Below are 8,042 nucleotides of genomic sequence, written 5' to 3'. Positions count from 1 at the left end.
AAATTTTTGAGAAGTCATTAATGAACCTCTTGTAAAATCCGGCGTGACCAGTGAAACTTCTTATACCTTTGATGTCCTTGGGACATGGCATCTTTTCAATAGCATCAACCTTGGCTTTATCAACTTCAATACCTCTTTCAGAAACTTTGTGCCCCAAGACAATATCTTCATTAACCATAAAGTGGCACTTTTCCCAATTCAAGACAAGATTAGTTTCTTCACATCTCTGCAAAACTCGATCAAGATTGCTCAAGCAATCATCAAAAGAGGAACCATAGATGGAAAAGTCGTCCATGAAAACCACACAAATCTTTTCACAAAAGTCAGAGAATATAGCCATCATGCATCTTTGAAAGGTAGCAGGTGCATTACATAAACCAAAAGGCATACGTCTATAAGCAAAAGTACCAAAAGGGCATGTAAAAGTAGTCTTTAATTTATCTCTAGCCGACACAGGTACTTGAGAGAAACCAGAATAACCATCTAGAAAGCAATAGTGTGTATGTTTTCATAATCTTTCTAGCATTTGATCAATAAAAGGTAAGGGGTAATGATCTTTCTTAGTAGCTTTATTTAATTTGCGGAAATCAATTACCATCCTATAACCTATGATAATTCTTTGTGGAATCAATTCATCTTTATCATTAGGAACAACAGTAATACCTCCCTTCTTAGGGACACAATGGACAGGACTTACCCACTCACTATCAGCAACGGGATAGATTATACCTGCCTCCAGAAGCTTTAGTATTTCTTTTCTTACCACTTCTTTCATTTTAGGATCCAAACATCATTGAGGATCACGAACTGGTTTAGCATGTTCTTCCAAATTTATTTTATGTTGACATAGAGTGGGACTAACTCCGCCTATGTTGTCTCAACATAGCCGGTCCCAAGCCCGGGTAAAGGAGGAGGGTTGTGATAGGCTTGGCGAGCCAACGTAAAAACTCAGCCACTCTTATGGAGATGAAACCCAAAAGATTTTCGTTGGGGCGTAACCCTCTCAGCGACGCGCCACATCGGAACCCGGGTGTGGTGGAAAATGGGCAAGGGCCGGGCCGTCACCCCCCAAGTGGCGCGCCGTATCTTGATCCGGATACGGTGGCAAGTGAGCGAGGATCAGGTCGTCGCATCCTTAGTGGTGCGCTACATCGGCGCCCGGATGTAGTGAAAAATGAGCAAGGGTCTTCGCATTTGACTCGACCAGTGCAAAGGGTAAGGAAGCTAGCCGAGCCTAGGAGGATTCGCTTAGGTAGCTAGAACGTAGGGTCTTTGACATGGAAGCTTCGGGAGCTAGTTGATGCAGCAGTGAGGAGAGGTGTTGATATCCTTTGCGTCCAAGAAACCAAATGGAGAGGACAGAAGGCGAAGGAGGTGGAGGATACCGGCTTCAAGCTGTGGTACACGGGGACGGCTGCAAACAGAAATGGCGTAGGCATCTTGATCAACAAGAGCCTCAAGTATGGAGTGGTAGACGTCAGGAGACGTGGGGACCGGATTATCCTGGTCAAGCTGGTAGCTGAGGACTTGGTTCTCAATGTTATCAGCGCATATGCCCCGCAAGTAGGCCACAATGAGAACACCAAGAGGGAGTTCTGGGAAGGCTTGGAAGACATGGTTAGGAGTGTACCGATTGGTGAGAAGCTCTTCATAGGAGGAGACCTCAATGGCCACGTGGGTACATCTAACACAGGTTTTGAAGGGGCGCATGGGGGCTTTGGCTATGGCATCAGGAATCAAGAAGGAGAAGATGTCTTAAGCTTTGCTCTAGCCTACAACATGATTGTAGCTAACACCCTCTTTAGAAAGAGAGAATCACATCTGGTGACTTTTAGTAGTGGCCAACACTCTATCCAGATTGATTTCATCCTCTCGAGAAGAGAAGATAGGCGTGCGTGCCTAGACTGTAAGGTGATACCTGGGGAGAGTGTTGTACCCCAGCATAAGCTGGTGGTTGCTGACTTCCGCTTTCGGATTCGTGTCCAGCGGGATAAGCGTGCCAAGGTCGCTAGAACAAAGTGGTGGAAACTCAAGGGGGAGGTAGCTCAGGTGTTCAAGGAGAGGGTATTTAAGGAGGGCCCTTGGGAGGAAGGAGGGGATGCAGACAATGTGTGGATGAAGATGGCGACTTGCATTCGTAAGGTGGCCTCGGAGGAGTTTGGAGTGTCCAGGGGAAGGAGAAGCGAAGATAAGGATACCTGGTGGTGGAATGATGATGTCCAGAAGGCGCTTAAAGAGAAGAAAGATTGCTTCAGACGCCTATACCTGGATAGGAGTGCAGACAACATAGAGAAGTACAAGATGGCGAAGAAGGCCGCAAAGCGAGCTGTTGGTGAAGCAAGGGGTCGGGCATATGAGGACCTCTACCAACGGTTAGGCACGAAGGAAGGTGAAAGGGACATCTATAAGATGGCTAAGATCTGGGAGAGGAAGACGAGGGATATTGGCCAAGTCAAATGCATCAAGGATGGAGCAGGCCAACTCTTGGTGAAGGACGAAGAGATTAAGCATAGATGGCGGGAGTACTTCGACAAGCTGTTCAATGGGGAGAATGAGAGTTCTACCATTGAACTGAATGACTCCTTTGATGAGACCAGCATGCGTTTTGTGCGGCGCATCCAGGAGTCTGAGGTGAAGGAGGCTTTAAAAAGGATGAAAGGAGGCAAGGCGATGGGCCCTGATTGTATCCCCATTGAGGTGTGGAAAGGTCTCGGGGACATAGCGATAGTATGGCTAACCAAGCTTTTCAACCTCATTTTTCGGGCAAACAAGATGCCAGAAGAATGGAGACGGAGTATATTAGTACCAATCTTCAAGAACAAGGGGGATGTTCAGAGTTGTACTAATTACCGTGGAATTAAGCTGATGAGCCATACAATGAAGCTATGGGAGAGAGTCATTGAGCACCGCTTAAGAAGAATGACAAGCGTGACCACAAATCAGTTTGGTTTCATGCCTGGGAGGTCGACCATGGAAGCCATTTTCTTGGTACGACAACTTATGGAGAGATATAGGGAGCATAAGAAGGACTTGCATATGGTGTTCATTGACTTGGAGAAGGCCTATGATAAGATACCGCGGAATGTCATGTGGTGGGCCTTGGAGAAACACAAAGTCCCAGCAAAGTACATTACCCTCATCAAGGACATGTACAATAATGTTGTGACAAGTGTTCGAACAAGTGATGTCGACACCGATGACTTCCCGATTAAGATAGGACTGCATCAGGGGTCAGCTTTGAGCCCTTATCTTTTTGCATTGGTGATGGATGAGGTCACAAGGGGTATACAAGGAGATATCCCATGGTGTATGCTCTTTGCGGATGATGTGGTGCTAGTTGACGATAGTCGGACGGGGGTAAATAGGAAGTTAGAGTTATGGAGACAAACCTTGGAATCGAAAGGGTTTAGGCTTAGTAGAACTAAAACCGAGTACATGATGTGCGGTTTCAGTACTACTAGCTGTGAGGAGGAGGAGGTTAGCCTTGATGGCCAGGTGGTACCTCAGAAGGACACCTTTCGGTATTTGGGGTCAATGTTGCAGGAGGATGGGGGTATTGATGAAGATGTGAACCATCAAATCAAAGCCGGATGGATGAAGTGGCGCCAAGCTTCTGGCATTCTCTGTGACAAGAGAGTGCCACAAAAGCTAAAAGGCAAGTTCTACAGGACGGCGGTTCGACCCGCAATGTTGTATGGCGCGGAGTGTTGGCCGACTAAAAGGCGACATGTTCAACAGTTAGGTGTGGCGGAGATGCGTATGTTGAGATGGATGTGTGGCCACACGAGGAAGGATCAAGTCCGGAATGATGATATACGAGATAGAGTTGGGGTAGCACCAATTGAGGAGAAGCTTGTCCAACATCGTTTGAGATGGTTTGGGCATATTCAGCGCAGGCCTCCAGAAGCTCCAGTGCATAGCGGACGGCTAAAGCGTGCGGAGAATGTCAAGAGAGGGCGGGGTCGACCGATTTTGACATGGGAGGAGTCCGTTAAGAGAGACCTGAAGGATTGGAGTATCGACAAAGAGCTAGCTATGGACAGGGGTGCGTGGAAGCTTGCTATCCATGTGCCAGAGCCATGAGTTGGTTGCGAGATCTTATGGGTTTCACCTCTAGCCTACCCCAACTTGTTTGGGACTAAAGGCTTTGTTGTTGTTGTTGTTGTTGTTGACATAGAGTGGGACTAATGCCCTTAAGATCATCAAGAGTGTAGCCAATAGCAGCACAATGCTTCTTCAGAGTTTTCAACAATCTTTCTTCTTCATGTTCTGAAAGGTTAGCACTAATAATAACATGATATATCTTATTTTCATCAAGATAAGCATATTTAAGATTATCAGGCAAAGGTTTAAGCTCAAACACGGGATCACCCTTGGGTGGAGGAGGATCCCCTAAAATTTCAACAGGCAAGTTGTGTTGCAGAATAGGTTCCTGTTTAAACAATACTTCATCTATTTCCCTTCTCTCATTCATGAACATATCATTTTCATGGTCTAGCAAATAGTGTTCTAAAGGATCACTCGGAGGTACGGCAATAGAAGCAAGACCAATAATTTCATCCTTACTAGGTAATTCTTCCTCACGATGTTGTTTACTAAATTTAGAGAAATTAAACTCATGAACCATATCATCCAAGCCAACAGTAACAACATTCTTTTCGCAATCTATGGTAGCATTGACAGTGTTCAAGAAGGGTCTACCAAATATAATGGGACAAAAGCTATCTTGCGGGGAACCAAGAACAAGAAAATCAGCAGGATATTTAGTTTCCCCACACAAGACTTCAACATCTCTAACAATTCCCATGGGTGCAATAGTATCTCTATTAGAAAGTTTAATAGTAACATCAATACCTTCTAACTTAGCAGGTGCAATTTCATTCTTAATTTCTTCATATAAGTCAATAGGTATTACACTAGCACTAGCACCCATATCACATAAGCCATGATAACAATGATCTCCTATTTTAACAGAAATAACAGGCACGCCTACCACATGTTTAACAATGATCTCCTATTTTAACAATGATCTTTATCACAAGGTTTAGCAATTCTAGCAGTTTCACCTTCGAACTGAATAACATGCCCATCAATATTATCATACAAGAGATCTTTAACAATAGCAATTTTAGGTTCTACTTTAACTTGCTCAGGAGGTGTATATGTTCTAATATTACTTTTACGAACAACAGTTGAAGCTTTAGCATGATCCTTTACTCTAACAGGGAAATGTGGTTTCTCAACATAAGAAGTAGGAACAATAGGATCATTATAAGTGACAGTCTTTTCTTCAACTTTAATAGGTGCAACTACTTTTACTTCTATGGGAGGATGATATTTAAAACACTTCTCCTTAGGGAGATCAACATAAGTAGCAAAAGATTCATAGAAAGAAGCTACTATCTTAGAGTCAAGTCCATATTTAGTGCTAAACTTACGGAAGATATCGGTGTCTATAAAAGATTTAACACAATCAAACTTAGGTGTCATACCTGACTCCTTACCTTCGTCGAGGTCCCAATCTTCAGAGTTGCATTTAATTCTATCCAATAAATTCCATCTGAATTCAATAGTCTTCATCATAAAAGAGCCAGCACAAGAAGTATCGAGCATGGTGCGATTGTTTTCAGAAAGTCGAGCATAAAAACTTTGCATAATTATTTCTCTCGGGAGCTCATGATTGGGGCATGAATATAACATTGATTTAAGCCTCCCCCAAGCTTGAGCGATGCTTTCTCCTTCGTGAGGCCATAAATTATATATATAATTGCGATCACGATGAACAAGATGCATAGGGTAATACTTTTGATGAAATTCCAACTTCAATCTTTTATAGTCCCATGATCTCATATCATCACATAGCCTATACCATACCAATGTGTCTCCCTTCAAAGATAAATGGAAGACCTTCTTCTTAGCAACATCATCGGGTATACCTACAAGCTTAAATAATCCACAAACTTCATCCACATATATTAAGTGCTCATCATGATGCTTTGTTCTATCTCCTGTAAAAGGGTCAGCTAGCAGTTTTTCCATCATACCCGAAGGAAATTCAAAAGGAGTTTCATTTTCAATAGGTTCAGTAGGTTGAGGAGCAACTCTTTGCTCCACTGGATGGGGTGAAGATACCCCGAACAAGCCCCTCAGAGAATTACTTTCCATAGTAACAAGTGACAGTAAATTTCAGCACAATATATAAATTTTTCCTTACCAAATTCCACCTACCAAAGGCGCTACACTCCCCGGCAACGGCGCCAGAAAAGAGTCTTGATGACCCACAAGTATAGGGGATCTATCGTAGTCCTTTCGATAAGTAAGAGTGTCGAACCCAACGAGGAGCAGAAGGAAATGATAAGCGGTTTTCAGCAAGGTATTCTCTGCAAGTACTGAAACAAGTGGTAACAGATAGTTTTGTGATAGGATAAATTGTAACGAGCAACAAGTAACAAAAGTAAATAAAGTGCAGCGAGGTGGCCCAATCCTTTTTGTATCAAAGGACAAGCCGGAACAAACTCTTATAATAGGAAAAGCACTCCCGAGGACACATGGGAATATCATCAAGCTAGTTTTCATCACGTTCATATGATTCGCGTTCGATACTTTGATAATTTGATATGTGGGTGGACCGGTGCTTGGGTGCTGTTCTTACTTGAACAAGCATCCCACTTATGATTAACCTCTATTGCAAGCATCCACAACTACAACAAAAGTATTAAGGTAAACCTAACCATAGCATGAAACATATGGATCCAAATCAGCCCCTTACGAAGCAACGCATAAACTAGGGTTTAAGCTTTTGTCACTCTAGCAACCCATCATCTACTTATTACTTCCCAATGCCTTCCTCTAGGCCCAAATAATGGTGAAGTGTTATGTAGTCGACGTTCACATAACACCACTAGAGGCTAGACAACATACATCTTGTCAAAATATCAAACGAATACCAAATTCACATGACTACTCATAGCAAGACTTCTCCCTTGTCCTCAGGAACAAACTAATTACTCACAAAGCATATTCATGTTCATAATCAGAGGGGTAATAATATGCATATAGGATCTGAACATATGATCTTCCACCAATTAAACCAACTAGCATCAACTACAAGGAGTAATCAACACTACTAGCAACCTACTAGCACCAATCCCGGACTTTGAGACAAGAATTGGATACAAGAGATGAACTAGGGTTTGGAGATGAGATGGTGCTGGTGAAGATGTTGATGGAGATTGCCCTCTCCCGATGAGAGGAGCGTTGGTGATGACGATGGTGATGATTTCCCCCTCCGGGAGGGAAGTATCCCCGGCAAAACAGCTCTGCCGGAGCTCTAGATTGGATCCGCCAAGGTTCCGCCTCGTGGCGGCGGAGTCTCGTCCCGAAAAGTTCCTTCCTATTTTTTCCTCATCAAAAGACTTCATATAGGAGAAGATGGACGTCGGAGAGCCACCAGGGGGCCCACGAGGTAGGGGGGCGCGCCCTGGGGGGGGGGGGGCGCCCCCCACCCTCGTGAGAAGGGTGTGGCCCCCCTAGCCTTCATCTTTTGCGAGGATTTTTCTTTATTTATTTTAAGACGTTCCGGGGAGTTTCAGGACTTTTGGAGTTGCACAGAATAGGTCTCTAATATTTGCTCCTTTTCCAGCCCAGAATTCCAGCTGCCGGCATTCTCCCTCTTTATGTAAACCTTGTAAAATAAGAGAGAATAGCCATAAGTATTGTGACATAAAGTGAAATAACAGTCCATAATGCAATAAATATCGATATAAAAGCATGATGCAAAATGGACGTATCACATGCCAAGGATGCGGAGCTCAGGGCCAAGGACGTGGAGCTCTGTGAGCTCAAGGAGGAGAGGAGTGCCATGCTCCTCCGTTATGTGCGGGAGTTCACGGAGCTTCAAAAGCGGCAGGCGTCCACCACAAAGATGCTCGAGGCATCGACGACATTGCTGCAGAAAGCGGGAGATACGATAGGCCATCAGAGGAGCGCGAGCGGGCCGATCGTGACGAGGTCTAGGATCGCCTCAGCCACTTGGTGAACCA

This window comes from Triticum dicoccoides, chromosome 3A (assembly GCF_002162155.2).
Source record: "Triticum dicoccoides isolate Atlit2015 ecotype Zavitan chromosome 3A, WEW_v2.0, whole genome shotgun sequence".
In the NCBI taxonomy this organism is placed as follows: Eukaryota; Viridiplantae; Streptophyta; class Magnoliopsida; order Poales; family Poaceae; genus Triticum; species Triticum dicoccoides.
Note: the sequence above shows the minus strand (reverse complement) of the source record.